The following is a 17,625-nucleotide window of genomic DNA, read 5'->3' as shown; positions in this document are numbered from 1 at the left end:
CAGGTTTGCCTTTTAGGAAGGGAAAAGTAAATTTTGTCTGCAAGTTGTGCTTAATGTGGGCTGTGATGTACGGAGGATGGTGTGATCACCCAAGGAGGGCACCTTCACAGGCATCAGATTTGGAGCCATGCTACCCTGGCTTAAGCTATTTACAATATATATATATATATATATATATATATATATATATATATATATATATATATATATAGAGAGAGAGAGAGAGAGAGAGAGAGAGGGAGAGAGAGAGAGAATGTGTGTAATCTCTCTCCCCCTCTCCCCCTCCCCTTCCCATCCCCTTCCCCCTTTTCCCTCTCTCTCATGCACACACACATGTACATACACATACACACAAAGAGACTCACAAAGAACCATGGGATCAGCACATTCATTCGTACTTCAGACCTAACTGAAAGTAGACATTTTTTCAGATTAGCAAACATTCATACTTCTTGACTAATAGTAAGCCCACGTCTTTAATGCATATGTTCTCATTTGCCACTGATATTTCTTTTAAAAGCATGAGCACTTCCAGCCCGCATGACCACCGATATCACCAGGTAGAGTTATAGGTGTTGAATGTGAATCCTCTTAGCTTTTTTCCATGTTGTCACAAGTCAGGAACTAAAGGGTCAGCATAATATGATCTTAGCTGGTACCAGCTATACTCAAAGGCTTGGACCAATTTGCTGTATTTCACCACCATGGTGAGAGTAGAACATCTGTGCCCCAGAGCCATGGGTGCCACAGGCAGGAGAGCTCTCCCACTGTTAGGTCATGCTGCCAGAGGTAGGTAGAGTTCTATGCTCAATAGCTGTAAGGGAGACCACAAGAGATACAGAACCATGAAAAAACAAAACAAAAAGCAGAAGCAAACCCCCCAAAGGCAGGTCACAGGGAGGCTCTGTGGGAATCGTGCAGTTAACAAACCATTACACACACACACACACACACACACACACACACACACACACACACACACACACAGCCTCAACCATCTTGATGCAGGATGTTGTTACCAGATGCCGTGTTAATGGATCTCATGGCAAGCCCGTCAACACAGAATCAGGAGAAGGGCCTTCTATTTTTAAAGAATGCCCAACATTCATGTTTCTCATATTTTTCTAGCCTATAATTACTCTTAATCAAAATACAAAAATAGTAAACAGCAAAAAGGAGCTGAATATGGTGACAGTTTGCCAGTAACGAGGGAGCGCTCCATCTGTCTAGCCGCGAGTGGAATGGCGTAATTACTGCTCATTTTTCTCGTAATTGCTGAGTTATTAGCTTAAAGCTTACACACAACTGGTGAACAGCACTACCCATTTCTTAATTAGGGCCCCGGCCCTGCCATGCTTGAAATCAGGGAGCCCCGGCATCACAGGAAGGAAGGAGTCATTAACCCTATCTGCCTTTACAGACTGGGCACAGACACTCCCACTTCTCTCGCTGCCCAGACCTTAGTGCTTATGATTCTCTTTCAATGTCAGTTGATGTTTAAGCTCCCCATCTGAAATCTATGCATTCAAAAAGCCATCTTTGCTAGATGACATCCCAAGGGGACCACGCTCTGCCGGTTCCTGCCCAGTGGTCTGTTAGGGGTTCTGTTGGCAGACTGCAGTTAGGGAGACTGCATTGGAAAGCCCAGGGTCTCACTGGGGTGCTCTGCACACAGTTGCAGGTTTCACAACATGGAAAATACAATAAAAAGGAACTTTCCTTAGTTAATCCTGTTCATCTACATCAGTGAATAAAGGCAGATGGAGCTTGGATTGATGTGTCCATCCAGGGTGTTAATTTATCTTTGAGGTTCACTGAAGGTGGACCTGTTCCTGTTAGGTTTTATCGGGAAAACGGAGGCAGCAGATGTCTCCCCCTGCTTGAGGTTGTTGTAGAACATTGCTGCTCAGATTTATTGTTAGCATTTCCCTTATTTTAGCATAGAAGGTTCTAGCTCCTGGACGGCGAGGATGGTGTTGTAGGGATAAGGTACGCTTATTTCTGCCTTAGTCCCTGGGCTCCTAGGACTTCCTGAGGAAGCCTGAGTGTGTAGTGAGTCACCGATGGCACGTATGTGCCAAACAAGGCCTTGGGAGAGACATCCGTAGGCTTCTGGCCTGATGTAGTTGAACTGGAGAGGACCTGCTCGCGGTAATCAAGTGCTCTGAGCCCTCGATCTGGAGATGATGGAGATGGAGTAAACCAGGCTCACCCTTCTTTCAGCCTAAATGAGACTGGACTGCTTGACAAAAGAATATAGACTCTCCACAATGTAAACCTCACACTTTTTCAAAAGGAGGAGGAAGGTCTCTCTCACTCCATCATGGGGTAACCTACAGAGGACAGTTTTTGTAACCCCTGCAGCAGAAGCAGCACATTCTTTGTCTCTCTCATTCCCCTCTCTCTGAGGGAGAATATTGAACCTCTAACTTGAGATAAGCTCCTGAACACTGGGGAAATGCATTTTAAAATCCACATCGTAAGCCCCAGGGGACCATGCATCTGAGACTCCTCTGAGCTCCCGGAGGCCTCACGTGATTATCACGCCTAATCCTTTGGTTCTGCTTACCAGCTGTGGAGCACAGATAGGGGATGTTGGGGGTTTACAGCCTGCAAAAAAAGCAGTCCAGATACTTCACCCCGAAGCACAAGAATGAAATGAGTATTTGCATAATCCACCCAGACTTACCCAGGTTTCTTCCAGTCTTCTTATCACATTTTTTGAAAAATCTATTAAACGAATATTAGGACAAAATGTATTTTTTTTCTTTTCAGAGAATTCATTTCGCCTGTATCTCGGGGGCCAGTGGGGCTTTCTGTATATGTATTTATTTTGTGTGCAGGGTAATGTCTGAGGGCTGACCTTGTCCCTGTGTCCTTTCTGTGTTTAGATCAGTTCTTTTGATTTAGAAAGCTTAGTTCTGAGTGATTATGAAATTTTTATCTAAAAAGACCCTAAAATAAATTGCATTTGTGAAAATCGTGGCATCTTATCACCCGTTATTCCAGGAGAAGGGAGGCGGATCCATGGCACAAACGTGATAGCTGTGTGATTAATAAAACTGGCTTATCAGAAAACCACAACGAAGCTAGTTCTTAGTGTCAGCTTAGTTCACAGTGTCAGATAACACTCATGCGCTCAGCATGCAGCATGCATGCACAACCCCACACACGCACGTGCACATACACATACAACACAAATGCACACATATGCACACACATGCATACATACACACTAATACACACATACACACAATACACAACACACATGTACACACATGCACATACACACTCACACACATAAACATACATGCATGCACATACACAACACACATGCACACACGCATACGTGCACATACACACACTAACACACACATACACATACACACAATATACAAACACACACGTACATGCATGCACATAAACACACACACACACACATTTGAGTATGTGCAGGGCTCCTACGATAAGAGGTAACAAGCCTTTTCTTTATTTACAAGCCCTTGCCTCCTTCCCACTTTCATTAATTAGATTGTTTTCATTAACAGATTTTTCTTTAACTCTTTTAGCACCTTCTCATCTTCGCTATTTTACCAAAGCTTTTACAAGTAAATGTCTATTTACTTAGTCTTTGAAATTTTCATAGAAACATACAATGTAGTCATTATCATTTCTCCTGCCCACTCCTTCCCAACTACTCCCCCTACACTGCCACATGTCTTCAATAAGTCCGTGGGGGCTGCCAAGGTGTGCATGAGTCAGACCATCCACTGGAGGATCAGCAGCCTATCTGGAGCCAGCTTATTTGTTTAATTTTGGAATTCAATTGTTTCTGTATCTCAGACCTCATACTTACTTTCAGACTTTAATGATGCACATACTTATGTATAAAATCCTTTCTTGCATGTGTACAGAACTGCCCTTTAGTACACGCATGCCAGGGGCTAGAGAGATGGCTCGGCAGTTAAAAGCTAGACTCACAACCCAAACCGCAGAAATATAAGAGTAAATATATGCCTTTTTTTAGTGTTAAAATTATTTAAAGTTGTATGTACATGTGTGTTTTGCCTGCGTGTATGTCTGTAAACCACATGCATGCAATGCCTGAAAAGTTCAGAGGAGGACAGGATACTCTGGTACTTGGGCTACATTTGACCATGAGCATCTATGCGGGGGTTAGAAACTGAACCCATATTATCTGCAAGACCATTGATGTGTCCTTAACCACAGATCTCTCTCTCCAGCCATGTGTGTGTCCATATATGTTTTATGTATAAAATATATACATAGAATATATATAATATATACATATACATATAATATATACATATATATAATGTTGTATATATGTATGTGGTGTGTGTGGTGTGTATGTGTGCATGTTTGTATGTGTGTGTTTTGTGTGTGCGTGGTGTGCTGTGTATGTGTATGTGTTATGTGTGTTTGTATGTGGTGTGTGTGTGTATGTGTGGTGGTGTGTATGTATATATATTATGTGTGTTTGTATGTGGTATGTGTGTGTAGTGTGTTTGTGTGTATGGTGTTGTATATATGTATGTGGTATATGTGTATGTGTGTGGTGTGTATGTGTGTGTGTGTGTGTATGTGTGTGGTGTGGTGTGTGTGTGTGTTTTGTATGTGTGTGTGGTGTGCTGTGTGTGTGTTTGTATGTGTGTGTGGTGTGGTGTGTGTGTGTTTTGTATGTGTTTTGTGTGTGTGTGTATGTGTGGTGGTGTGTATGTATATGTGTTATGTGTGTTTGTATGTGGTATGTGTGTGTATGTGTGGTGTGGTGTGTATGTGTTATGTGTGTTTGTATGTGGTATGTGTGTGTATGTGTGGTGTGGTGTGTATGTGTTATGTGTGTTTGTATGTGGGGTGTGTGTGTGTGTGTGTGTGTGTATGGACCTCTCCTTTACCTCTTCCACCTTGTCTTCCATTTAATGTCATGAACTAATTTCTGTGCATCTTAACTGATGTATCAATATTTTATATTCTATTATAAACTCTATGTTGTGTGTGTGTGTGTGTGAGTGTGTGTGTCTATTACAAATCTTATAAAATGGCAAACACTCGCAAAGCCCAACAAAGGCTAGTCTGTGTTTTTGCTACAGCACACAGATCTGATTGGTTATCTTAGTCACCCTCTTCTTCCTTTCTCTGTTCTGGTCCTGAAAGTCTATTAGTCATGTCCATTCTGCTGCTATGTGCCCAAGTGAAGGGCCATTACTGGCTTCTGTGACAGATGCTTACGTTATAACTTCTTTCTTCCATCCTGATCATTCTACTGCAAGGAGACATGATGGAGTAGAGAGAATCTTGGGAAGTGTTGCTGGGCAGAGCAGAGATTCTCTGCGACAGCTAGGAGAAAGTGATTCACTTATTCTGAGTCAGAGGGAGCCACGGGAGCCCAATGCCATCTGACGACTGGCCTGGAAAGTCAGAGTGCATTTAGAAAGGTAATACAAGTCGCCTGATGAGGGAAGAGGTCGGACGGATGTACAGGTACTGAGGGGAAATAGTAAATGGGCAGTAACTAGAGGGAAGCAGTTGGCCAGGAAGAGCCACCACCTCCCAGAACATATACCATAGAGTCCTATGAACTAAGTCAGGAGGAGGGCCTGAGCCTGAGGGATGTGGGGACTAGGTGGGGACTAGACCCCACTGTCCCCTTTGAAGATGTGGCTTATCTCCTGTCTTCCACTCAGTGCCACACCTATACCATTCCTAAGGTCCTGTGGACTTCTCAGTCTGACTGTACTCTGGCAGGGCTGGTGCATTCCTCTCTGGGTGGATGTTTTGGTCTGGCAGGAGGAAAAGCAGATCACTCTGCTTCTGAGTCCCCCGCGCCCATCTGTCTCTTGCTTTCATTGCACGGATGGATGGAGAGAGATTCAGTTGCACATTGTTTCCTCTGAACCCAGCATTTGGAAAGGTCTGGTTCTCAAGGCAGACCTTGAGAGCTCAGACTGGCGAGGCTCAGTGAGATCTCTCAGAGAGCTAGTGGGGGTGGCGGTACCTCAATGAGTCAGGCGACTCTGGGTGAGAACCTGGCATGGGTGTCTGTCCATCGGTGTGAACCACCAAAATGGCCCCTGAAACGGCTGGTTGTTAGAAATAAAACCCTCAGGAGTAGATTCCTAAAAAAAAAAATCCCCTATTTGCAGAAGCTCCTCTATTAGCACATACCTTGGGTGGAGAGCTATGTTCAGGTGAGCATTTATTAAGATCCAGTTCCTCCTTTATTTGATGATGTCTTTAAAAACTAAAGCCAGGAGAAAACAAAAATACCACAGAGGAGGTTTTGCTCCTGACCAAACATTTACATCTGAAGTGCATTCTGGGAAGGAAGAGGACTGTGGGAGACCCCTGCAGAAGGGATTTGAATCTGTGTCTTCCTCAAAGCTCTGTCCATCGACAGAGTTCTCCACGCTGAGGCACACACTGGTGTGTTCGTGTGTTTATTCTCTGTTTGAAAAGCAGCTTTACTTCTGCCCTGGAGAAGCTCATTACAGACATTACAGACAGGCCTTGCCTTCCTCTTGCCAACCTGTCTCCTTGAAACGGAAAACTAATGGGTGTCAGATCTGCACCATGTAGCTGCCCGGCATTCTCTTTGATCCAGTGCAGAATGTGTTTGTTAAAAGCCTGCTTTATTGATTTTTTTTAAATTTTAGCTGCCTTTTGCCATGTTTAGATCATTTGTACATATGCACATCACAATTTTTGTGACATCAAAGTGTCTCATAAGTTCACCGTGCTCAGGAAACATCTTAAGAAACAAAGGGGGGGTCTCTATTCTGTAAAAATATCTGCCTTTTAACCCCACTGTAGAGGCTGTTTTCACAAGTTCTTACTAGAACTGCTTAAATATATTTTAAGGGTTCCCTTCAAAACCGTGCCTCCTGTGACTCTAAATTTAATTGGTTAGATTTGTGGGTGGAGTTGGTCCTCAGGACAATGTTGACAAGATGATGTGTGTGTGAGGAGAGCTGAGTAACAGGCTTGCTTGCTATTTATTAGCCTCAGTTATACGCCTAGGTGTCTGCTCCTTTCCACAGCATCCTTTTCATCCACACTCAGCCCTCGCATCTTCTGCTGTGGTTTCCCCCCCATATGTTGCTTGTAGCAAGAAGGATATCTGGTTATGCAGGAGGCAGCCCGTGTGGCCTGGCTTCTCTCCTTGGATGCATCCCATCTCAAGTCTGTACCTACTGGGGGATCTTCCACGGAATGCATAGACCACTGTTTATTTTCTCACGGGGAGAGGAGGTAGGTGGGCTCTTTATTGTGGGAGATTGTGGATGAGGACACTATAGACACTCATTTACAGGCTTTATGTAAGCACAGACGTACGTTTCTGAGTTGTGTGCTTATAAATGTTTAAGCCACCCTCATTTATGATTTTTTAATATGCAGGCTTTTATTAGCTTGATAGAATCCCACTGGCCTATTTTTTTCTTTTGGTTGCTATGCATTGGGGGCAGGGGTTGTTACTCCAGATCATCATCCCTCCCAATGTGCTGAAAGTACACCTCTTACGTTTTCATAAGGGTCATAGTTTGAAGCCTTACTGTTAAGCACTCGCTCTTTGCCATTTTAAGTTCTTTGTGTGACTTCGTTCTCCTACATGTGGACAGCTAGCTTCTTCTGCACATTTATTTAAAAGATCATCTTTTCTCCAGTGTCTGTTCTTGGTGCTTTTGTCAAAACTCAATTGACTGAAGAATTACTTATTATCTCTCTTCTATCCCCACGAATCTTGATGTCCCTTTCCAGCATTCTGCCTGATTTCTTTGATCAAGATTGTTTGGCTATTTGGGACTTTTACATTTTCCTCTGTGTTTCCATCATAAACAAAGGCCTTATTCTTTACAATGCTGCATAGATCGCCATCACCATTTTGATGGGAACTTCCTCAACTATTTATGTCACATTTGGCTGAGTATTCCTCCAAAACTGATCCCTGTGATCTTTGAACATCAGGCCTGTCCCACTTTCTATGTCTTTTTCGGTTTCTTTTGTTCGAGCTTTATAGACACCATTGTAACTATTGACTTCTCTTGCTAAGTTTCTTTCTAGTGTACTTTTCAGCTATTAAAATGAGGTAGCTTTCTGTTTCAGAGATTGGTATTTTTCACAAAGCTGCACTACTCTTCTCTGTAAGCCAACTCTGGTTGACTTCATTACTGGATCTGGAAGTTTGTGGCAAAGTCCTTGAGATGTAATCTAAATAGACCACATCATCTATAACAATGACAGTTCTGTGTCCTCTCTTTTAATCCAGTCATCTTGGTTTCTCTCTCTTGACTGATCACTTTGGGAAGGACATCTAGTATTATGCTGAATAAAAGTACTCATTTTGTTCTAGACATGAAGCTGACAGCCTTCAGATTTTCTCAGTACAACATAAGATCAGCCATTCACACATATATACACATGCACAAACACACATATTCACACACACATGCATGTACACATGCACATGCACACACATGCATGCACATATGCACACATACACACACCACACATACACCACACACACTTACACACACATGCATGTCCACATGCATGTGCACACACATTATGCATGTACATGTGCACATATTCACATACCACACACACATGCATGCATATGTGCATATATACATACACACCACACATACACCACACACACATGCATGCACACATGCATGTGCACACACATTATGCATGCACATGTGCACACATACACACATCACACATATACCACATACGCCATGCTATTATGTTGGATTACTTCTCTTCTGTGCCTCATCTATTCAGGTTTTATCATGGATGTTCATTGGGCCAATGTGATGTGTTATTTGTTGAGTCATAGCTATTGAACCATCCTTGTACCCTGGGAGTAATTCTTGTTTTCTCATGGCAAATACATTTTTTTAATCTGCTATTGGATTTGGTTTGCTAATCTCTTGAGAATTTTTGCACCAATGTTCATTGAAGATATTGACTGACAACTTTCTGTCTTCTTGTGTTTTTCTCTGGTTTGAGTGTCAACAGTATGGCTGGCCTTCTTTGATGTATTTGCAAGAACTGACATTTGTGTTGACTTAAGAGGAATTGGTATGATTTTACTTTCAGTGATTAGTTGAAATAAAGAAATGATCTGGTTTGGGGAACTCCTTGAGGGGGGCATAATTACTGAGTCAATTATTACTAGTTAGCAGTTTTGCATTTATTCATGGTTTAGCCTCATGTTAATGGAAAATGTGTCCAGGAATCCGTCAGTTTCTTTTTGCTCATTAAATTTCTTGGCATAGAGCTGTTCATATGGGCTGTTTAAAAATAGTTTTCAGTCCAAATTTAATCTTACAATAAAGAAGAATTTGTTGACTATGGAAGTCTGCATGGCTACATTTGTAACACTTTCAGATAGGATGGAAAATGAATTTCTAGAGCTGATTATTCTGTAGCCTTGTTATAAGTGGAAATTTAATAAAGTGCTAATGAAAACAAGACACAATGGGCTCACTGAAAATAAGTTATGCAAACAAACCCAATTTCCTTTCTTTTAAATAATTAATTTCATTATATATTGGGATAATTTAAGAGATATAATATTTTATTTCATACTTGTGAAAAATGAAGAAATTTTCATTATGTAAAAATAGAGTGAATTACATTTTATTTAAAAATCATTGTTCCCAGGCTCAGCATGGTAGTACATGCCTGTAACCCTGGCTATTCATAGAGCAGTGTATTGCAAGATCCAGGCTAGCCTGGCTACACTGCAAAATATAAAAATCTCATCGAAACAGAAAAATAAATGATACAAACAAAACCAAAGTAACAACAGGAACCCGGCAAGCCTTGTTACTGCCAGACAGTGATTTTCTTTGAGTCCATCTACCTGGAGGGTTCATCTTAACTAGATAACATTTAGTCACTCATAATATTCAAATCAAGTCAACAAGAATTTACTAAGTCAAGCAGAAAATTAGGTCAGGCAAAGTACAATTGTGCAGAAAATTCCTGGGCAGAACAAACTCAGTCTTAGGGTGTAGGTTTGTGACTCTCTTTGGAAAGAACATGAAACTGAATAGAGAGGTGGAGAGAAGGAGAGTGTTATGGTATACAGTTGTGGGGTGGAGTTTCCTCCCCAGCACTGCAGCAGTAGAGTACCCACCCCCGTCCCCAATACCAGCAATGCAATAGTAAAGATGGGCAGATTCCTAGGACTCACTAGCCAGCCAGCCTAGTCTACTTGGTGATCTCTAAACTATTGGACAATATTCGAGGGATGACAATGGAGGTTGTCCCCTGGCCTCCATATGCATGAACACACATGTGTACACCTGCACGCAAATATGCATACTACATACACAAAAAATTAAAATACTATGTGTGTATAGTAGTTTCTTTATTCTTTTGATAGATCTGGACCAGGGATACATGCAAAGCCTGTTTATTTTATATTTGAGGCCTCTGACAGTATGATGATCTGGACCAGAGGTATTGACTTTAGCTCTCTGTGTCTGCATCTCTCACACATCTCATGCCACTGACCAGGCCCAGCACTGTTATAGACACAAGCATCCTGCCTGTCACACATACAAAATAACCACACCTCCAGAACTGGTGTGTTAAATACATGCCCTAGTCTCTTAGGAAGTATTAATCCTCATCAACTTACTAAATGATTCTGGCATATTAAACTGCCTGATAGGTGCTAGAAATTGAATTCAGGTCTTCTAGAGAAGCAGCAGACTACCTGAAGTGTTGAGCCATTTAAGCCTCCTGTTCAAGTTTATAACACATACAGAGCATAGTTATAGCCATAAGCCACATGATGTCCTTGTGACATATATGATGATACATGGTAACCTCAAGAGACCATATTCCCATTGATGTCACAATTATCTTCCTTTCTTCCAGCCCCTTCACAACTTCCATAAAATGTTCACAATTACTTTTAATTACCAGCTTGACACAATCCAAAATCAACTAATAAAAGAGTCTCAATGAATCTGTATCAGATTAGCCTGTAGGCATATCTTCTGGGGATTGTCTTGATTACATTAATTCATATGGGAAGACCAGCCCATTGTGGGTAGCACCATTCCCTATGCAGGGGTATCTTGGACTGTATGGGAGTAGAATTGGAGCTGAGCACCAGCAAGAATGTGTGCATTTGTTCTCTCCCTGGTTTTGACTGTGGATATAATGTGACAAGCTACTTGAGTTCCTGCCTTGACCTCCCTGAAGTTAGAGACCTACCTGAAGTTGTGCTTTTTGTCATAGCAGCAGTCATGAAAGTAGCACAATGTTGAAATCCCAAATGATGTATCTTTCAGACTTGCTCCTTTTGTTTGGTTACCAATAGCTGTGTATGTAAGTCCACAAGTAAGGGTAAAAGTACGTATAGGTAAAGGCTGTTTGCACACACAGTCTGTAAGTTCTTCACAGTTTGGGTATAATGTGTCTATTTGGGTACTGCTGATGTTCTGTTAACATGTGGCTTATTGATGCTGAACCATATAAAAGATCCATCTTCTTTTGAAGGATAAAGAGGACTGTTGTTACATAGTGAGGATTCTACTGCTGGACCTATAGTATCTTTCATCTCATGTTGTTTGCAATAATGTTAATCAAATCAACATGTACCCACTGTCCTGGATAGTTTTAAATGTCATGACACAATGCAGAATCATGAGAGGATGGGTTTTCATGAGGAATTATCTAGATCATGATGGCCTGTAGACATACACATCTATGGGAGAGTGTCTTGAGAAACAATCTGTGTAGGAAGACAGAGCCCATTATCAGTGGCACCATTCCCTAGGCAGATGGTCAGGAATAGCATAAGAGAGCAGAAAGTTAGCTTGACTTTCATGAAATTATGGCCTGTGACCTGGAATCAGAAGCCAGATGAATCTTTCCTTCACTGTGTTGCCTTTCCATGATGGTATTTTTATCACAGCAACAAAATTGAAATAAGGACAGGTTTACCTGGCAAGCCTTATACCCCTTGAACCATCTTGCTGGTCACTCATTACAGTCTCCATGATGGAATTACAGAACCAGAGATAAGCTCACCTCCTGGGCCATGAAGTAAAACCTCTGGTGCATCCTCCTCTGTGAAACTTGTCCCATTGTCACCTGGGGAATGGGAGGCGGGTCGTTCTTCAAAACCCATAGATGAGAGCATTTAGGATTTCTAAAAAAAGCCACAGTAGTTTGCTGCTCATGAATGTTTACTTCATTACTACTAAAGTAGTCTCTAATTGTTATAAAATCTTTAAAGAAAGCCCCACTAGCTCTAAGTCTTCTATTACTTTTCACCAGGATTTTAGCCCATTCAAGTTTCCGAGCATGGAAAAATGGCACAGAAACTGGTATTGGCCTGAAACCAGCCCCTAGGCAGTTCCCTGGTTGGCTTCTCAGATCCTGGGGAGTAGAGCCTAGAATAAGCCTGACCCTGCAAAACCTGGAAAAGACCTAGGCCTGTTCTCCTGTGAACAGGCTCCTAAGGACTCCAGGATTGTGTCTATCCGGTACCCTGCATGAGTACTTGACTGGGGCCTGGTTGTAGGGATAAGGACTGCCCTTTCATCCTCCTGTGTCCTTCAGATGGGTTATATAACTCTCCACGATTTCTCCTAGACTGGACTGAACTTGAGTGATTGAATAGAACTTTGCTTCATATGCGAAGTGTGTGTGTATGTGTATGTCTGTGTGTGTGTGTGTGTGTGTGTGTGTGTGTGTGCACGTGCACATCTGTGTGTCTGGGTGTGTATTTGTGTCTGTCTGTGTGTGTATGTGTGCACGTGCACATCTGTGTGTCTAGGTGTGTATTTGTGTCTGTGTGTCTGTCTGTGTGTGTATGTGTGTGTCTGTGTATGTGTGTGTCTGTGTGTGTATGTGTATGTGTGTAAGTGTCTCTGTGTGTGTATGTGTTCTCTCTCTCTCTCTCTCTCTGTGTGTGTGTGTGTGTGTGTGTGTGTGTGTGTGTGTGTGTGTGTGTGTTTTGAGGGGTAATTTAGCCTCTAGATTTTTATTGTTTTGTGCTTCCTCCTGTTCTAATCCCCCTGTGTCTGTTAAACGCAAGATAATAAATTCTGGAAAACAGCCAGGTGTTGGGTGCCTAGTGATGCATTCCATTTTAATTGTCTTGTCTATTTTTTTTTTGTTGTTGTTGTTTTTAATTTTTTCCTTCCCTGCTAGATTATAGCTCATCAGCCTTGCAGTGAGCAGCTAGTAGCATGTCCAGGTGCAGCCAGTTTTGCTTCCTAAAGAAAAACTAATGGTTCCAGGTCCCCACACTGTGAAGAGGGAAAGTGGGAAATGACTCCTCTTCCCAGCACTGCTGCAGGTAGCTGAGCTTTGAATCCATGTCCTGCTCTGTTAGCAACAATATGCCTTTAAAAGTGTGACTGTAATCAGTGTTCATCACACTGATAAATTAGAAACCACGCCATGGCCTTGGTGCTGACTGCTTCTCTTGAGGGGAACCTGAGCTCTTATCCTAGCAGCCATATTGGGCCCCTTAGAGCTGCCTCCATCTTCTGCTCGAGGAGTTTCAGTTTCAGTATCCCTTCCTTCCTCCACAGATACATGCGTACTCATGGGCATGTGTGTGTGTGTGCCGGTGCGCGCGCACACACACACACACACACACACACACACACACACACAAAAGAATATATAAGACTACTATAGTCAGCCATAAATGAAACTAAAAGACTCAATCAAGGAAAACTCTCTGCACATTTTCTAGAATGGTGAGTGTATGGGAGGGCAACATTACTTCAGGGCAATGGCAGTGCTTTTGCTGTCTCTTCCTTCCAGAAAACGCTGTTTTCCTCACTTAGAGTCACTTTGGTGCCTTTTCCTTTGCAGCGGTGAGATGGAGTGCTTATTTTTATATTGTTTTTGCAAAATGATTCTTGCTATTCTGAACCCATTTGGGCATGCTGTGTGGATTCCAAATGTATTCAGATCCTCTCCAGAGAAAGCAGTCTTCCTGGGCTCCAGTTTAGCCACAACGTCCCTGCATTATTTTCTTAGTCAGGTGGCCTCAAACCTTCACGTGAACCTTAAATCGCAGGCAAAGGGAGTGGAGAACATACTATTAATTGTAAAACGTGTCTGAGTAAACTACATAACTGGCTTCATCTTGACCACCTGGACGATCTTGATGGCCTCATACCTGCTTTTTCCTGAATTACTTTTATCACTGAGGATAAACCGATTCCCGGGGAAGCCATTGCTACCTCCCTTCTTCACCCACATAGGTGGATGCATGTTTTGCCTGCTCTCCCTCCACTATTGCTTCCCAGTGCTACACTATCTTCCTAGCAAGAGTATCCGGGTACACCGCCCAGACCTGTGTCACCTCCCTGAAGCTCCCGAAGCATCTCTCTCCTTGTTGTCTAATGTGCTCAGAGCACAGAGAAACCACTTCCTACTCACAGAAATCTTAACTGCCATCCCTCCTGTAAACCATAAAGACCTCTACCACCCAAGTATCATAACACACAAGGAGAAAGTGAACTGAGCCGGACATTATGAGGGGGATTAATTGATAGCTAGCCAGGTGTTCTCTCTTGCTTCGATGTAAATTTTATGACAACAATTTTGCTTAATTGCTGCTCTTGGCACTGAAAATTCAGTATGATGTGCATATTTCAGCTCATTTTTAGATCCTGTTGGGGGAGAAACCCAGACTTACTAATTTAAAAGTCTGAAATAATTCAACCAGTTTGAGCCATTTCATGCAGAAGGATCATGGCAATTACACTGGATGTGAACCAGGGATAGACCCTAGAGACAATAGTCTTAAATTAGGACGAGAGGTGACAGTCGGAGACCCAAACTTGCTGAAATTATTTAAATGCTTCTAAATGAAATGTTGCATTTCCCATTTTTGTGCCTCACTAAACACTTCTCTGCAAGGATTTACAAGTGGAGACTGGAGCGGAGGCTCAGTGGTGCTCTTGCAGAAGGACTGGCTTCTATTCTCAGCATCTATACCCTGGCTCACAACCATCTGTCATTCCTGTTCCAGGAGATCGGGTGCCTTCCTCTGGCCACCTTGGACAGCTGTTCAAGTGACACAGACACACAGACACTTGTACACACTCATGAATTAAAACCTGAAAATAAAAGATTTTATTTTAAAAAAAAGGAATTTAGAAGAAGCTTGCTTCAGCGTGTGCAGGGATGATCGATAAATCTGAAGGGTGCATGGAGCCTGGTAGATCGTGACACATGCAGCATGGGGGTGAGTCTGTCAGGAGCTCTCCTTCACCCCATTCCGTACTCTCAGAGTCACCTCCTTTTCTCAGCCAATGACAGCCGTTCTCTGTAGGTCCATCCTGTGGCACAGAACCTATCCTATTTGGATAGAAAGCAGCTTGAGCTGTACCTCTTAGTTTTCTTTGAATGCTGGTTCAGGGAATGCCTAAATGCGTGGAGTTACTGAGTGTGATGAAATAGCTTCTCTGAGGATACATCGCCCGGTGTTTTAACGTTTCTCCCCAGCACCAGTTGTTATGTCCAATCATGGAGTATTTGATCGCCCTTTCTGAAAAATCCACCTGTGAGAAACCAGCACTATGGAGTGCCAAGACTGTAACCCTGTAAAAGATAGACGTTCTTGCGTGACAGGGCCTCAACATGTGACCCTTGACATTACAATGTTGTTGAAGTAATACGGACTCAATAACAGACTATGAGGTTTTGAGTGTCAGCCTTTTCCTGGGATGGCTGTATGAGTGTGACATTCTTTTATGACACAGGTGGTGGCAGTGATCTGAAGTTGCCAACCAGCCACTGTGTACTGTCCACTGTGTTCTGGCCCCTGAGCCATGATATGCTAAATGCATTTGGGGCTTGATAAATTGAAACTAACACTAAGGTTAGCAAGATGTGAGGTCACACTAAGCATAGGTACGTCTGTCGTGATTCCCTGCTGCTAGGTTTCCTGAGCAATTCCTTATTTGCTGCCAATGGAAAGACTATTTTATCAGAGTTTATTCCAACTGTGTATATTTGTATACATTTGGTAACCTTAATGAGTGCTGGACCTCGCATTTCAAAATCAAACCTGAGGGGCTTGGAAGACAGCTCGGTGCCTAAAGGCACTTGCTGCTTTTCCAGAGGTCCTGAGCTTGATTTCCAGAAGCCACTACATCAGGAGACTCATAGCTACCTGTAACTCCAGTTCCAATGGACCAGACTCTGTCTTTTCACCTAAGCAGTCACACACAAGCACACATACAAACACAGACACACAGACACACAGACACACACACATAGAATAAATTGTTTTTTTTTTAAACAAATTCAGACTTGAACAGCTTCAATAAGTCTTATGTCTCTAACTCTAGTCTCCCTGGCTTTTTGGTAGCTGTTGGGTAAGGTCTTTGAAGGACTCAGTTACAGGACCAAGACTGACAGCACAGTGAGAGGAGGACTCTTCTGAAACTCTAGCTGCAAACCACAGCACCGCCCCCACACTTCCTTCACCCGGTCACACCTCAGTGGTCCAGGGTCCTGTCGGCCTCCTTGTCCACCAAGGACAGCACAGAGTGGGGAGTCCCTGCCCAAGTTGGGAGACTCTGCCCATTCAATTACTGTTCATTTTGCCCTCTGAGAAGTAACAGTGCTTTGTAGAAAGCTACCATGCCTGGGAATCTGACGTGTTCTAGGATGATTTAGAATTAAAGGGGGCAGTGAGGCAGATGGAGGCTGGGTCCAAATAGCCCAAAGCACATTTTTTAAAATGCCATGGTCTTTCGAGGATGGCCTGTGACTGATTGGAACCATTTATCTTGCTGTGATTTCACAGCACAGGCAAAGTGGTGATTGTTTGATTAGGATTTTTTTTTCCTTGCTGATTAAGTAAAACATAATTATGCTCTTTGGGAGAAAATGATGAAGTCAGCTGATTTTTTTTAAAAGCTATTTGAGAATGTAAACATAGAGACCATTAATATTGTCTACGAAAGAAAGTGGTCTGTGCTGATCACACAGTAGCCACTAACTCCGCAGAGGGGGAAATGTCCACTTGAGTGGACCTGTGCAGGAAGGCAGTACACTAGGTGGCAACAGTACCCAGCACCCTGGATGTCCCTTTGCTGTGTGACCTCAGAGACGGCCTTTAACTCCTGTGCATCTTCAGGTCACGGTTGGTTTTGGACTGAACTGAAGTCCATACTCAAGCGATACCCACTCGGAGACACTTAGGGGATTTGCATTTGGCCCACACATTGTTGACCTAGTCCATGTTTAAAGATGCATTTGAACTTGCTGGTGTTAAAAGTATTAATAGACATTCAAGAGTTTAAATTTGGAGCCAGTGAGATGGTTCAGTGAGTAAAGGCACTTGCCACCAAGTCTGACTACCTGAATTTGATCCCCAGAATCTATCTGGAAGAAGAGAACTGACTCCTGCAAGTGGTTTTCTGACCTTCATGTACACAGCATCCATATTAATACAGCATCCCCCTTCCCCATTCATGAACACAATGAATAAATGTAATAGAAAGGTCTAGATCTTTAATTCCTATTGAATATACTCTCCATCCCATCCCTGGACCTGTTAGTGGTGATTCTGGTCTCCTACACCCCTACTCTCTC

The 17,625-nt window shown here is 42.7% G+C and overlaps 1 protein-coding gene across 6 annotated transcripts in view; it reads left to right on the top strand.

The window, feature by feature from the left end:
* Positions 1-17,625, top strand: part of Dscam (DS cell adhesion molecule) — a 585,477-nt gene that overhangs the window by 160,048 nt on the left and 407,804 nt on the right. The gene's annotated exons all lie outside the window — the stretch shown is intronic.

This window comes from Rattus norvegicus, chromosome 11 (assembly GCF_036323735.1).
Source record: "Rattus norvegicus strain BN/NHsdMcwi chromosome 11, GRCr8, whole genome shotgun sequence".
Lineage (NCBI taxonomy): Eukaryota > Metazoa > Chordata > Mammalia > Rodentia > Muridae > Rattus > Rattus norvegicus.
The sequence above is the reverse complement of the archived record's forward strand: the minus strand, read 5'-3'. Positions and strand labels throughout refer to the sequence as shown.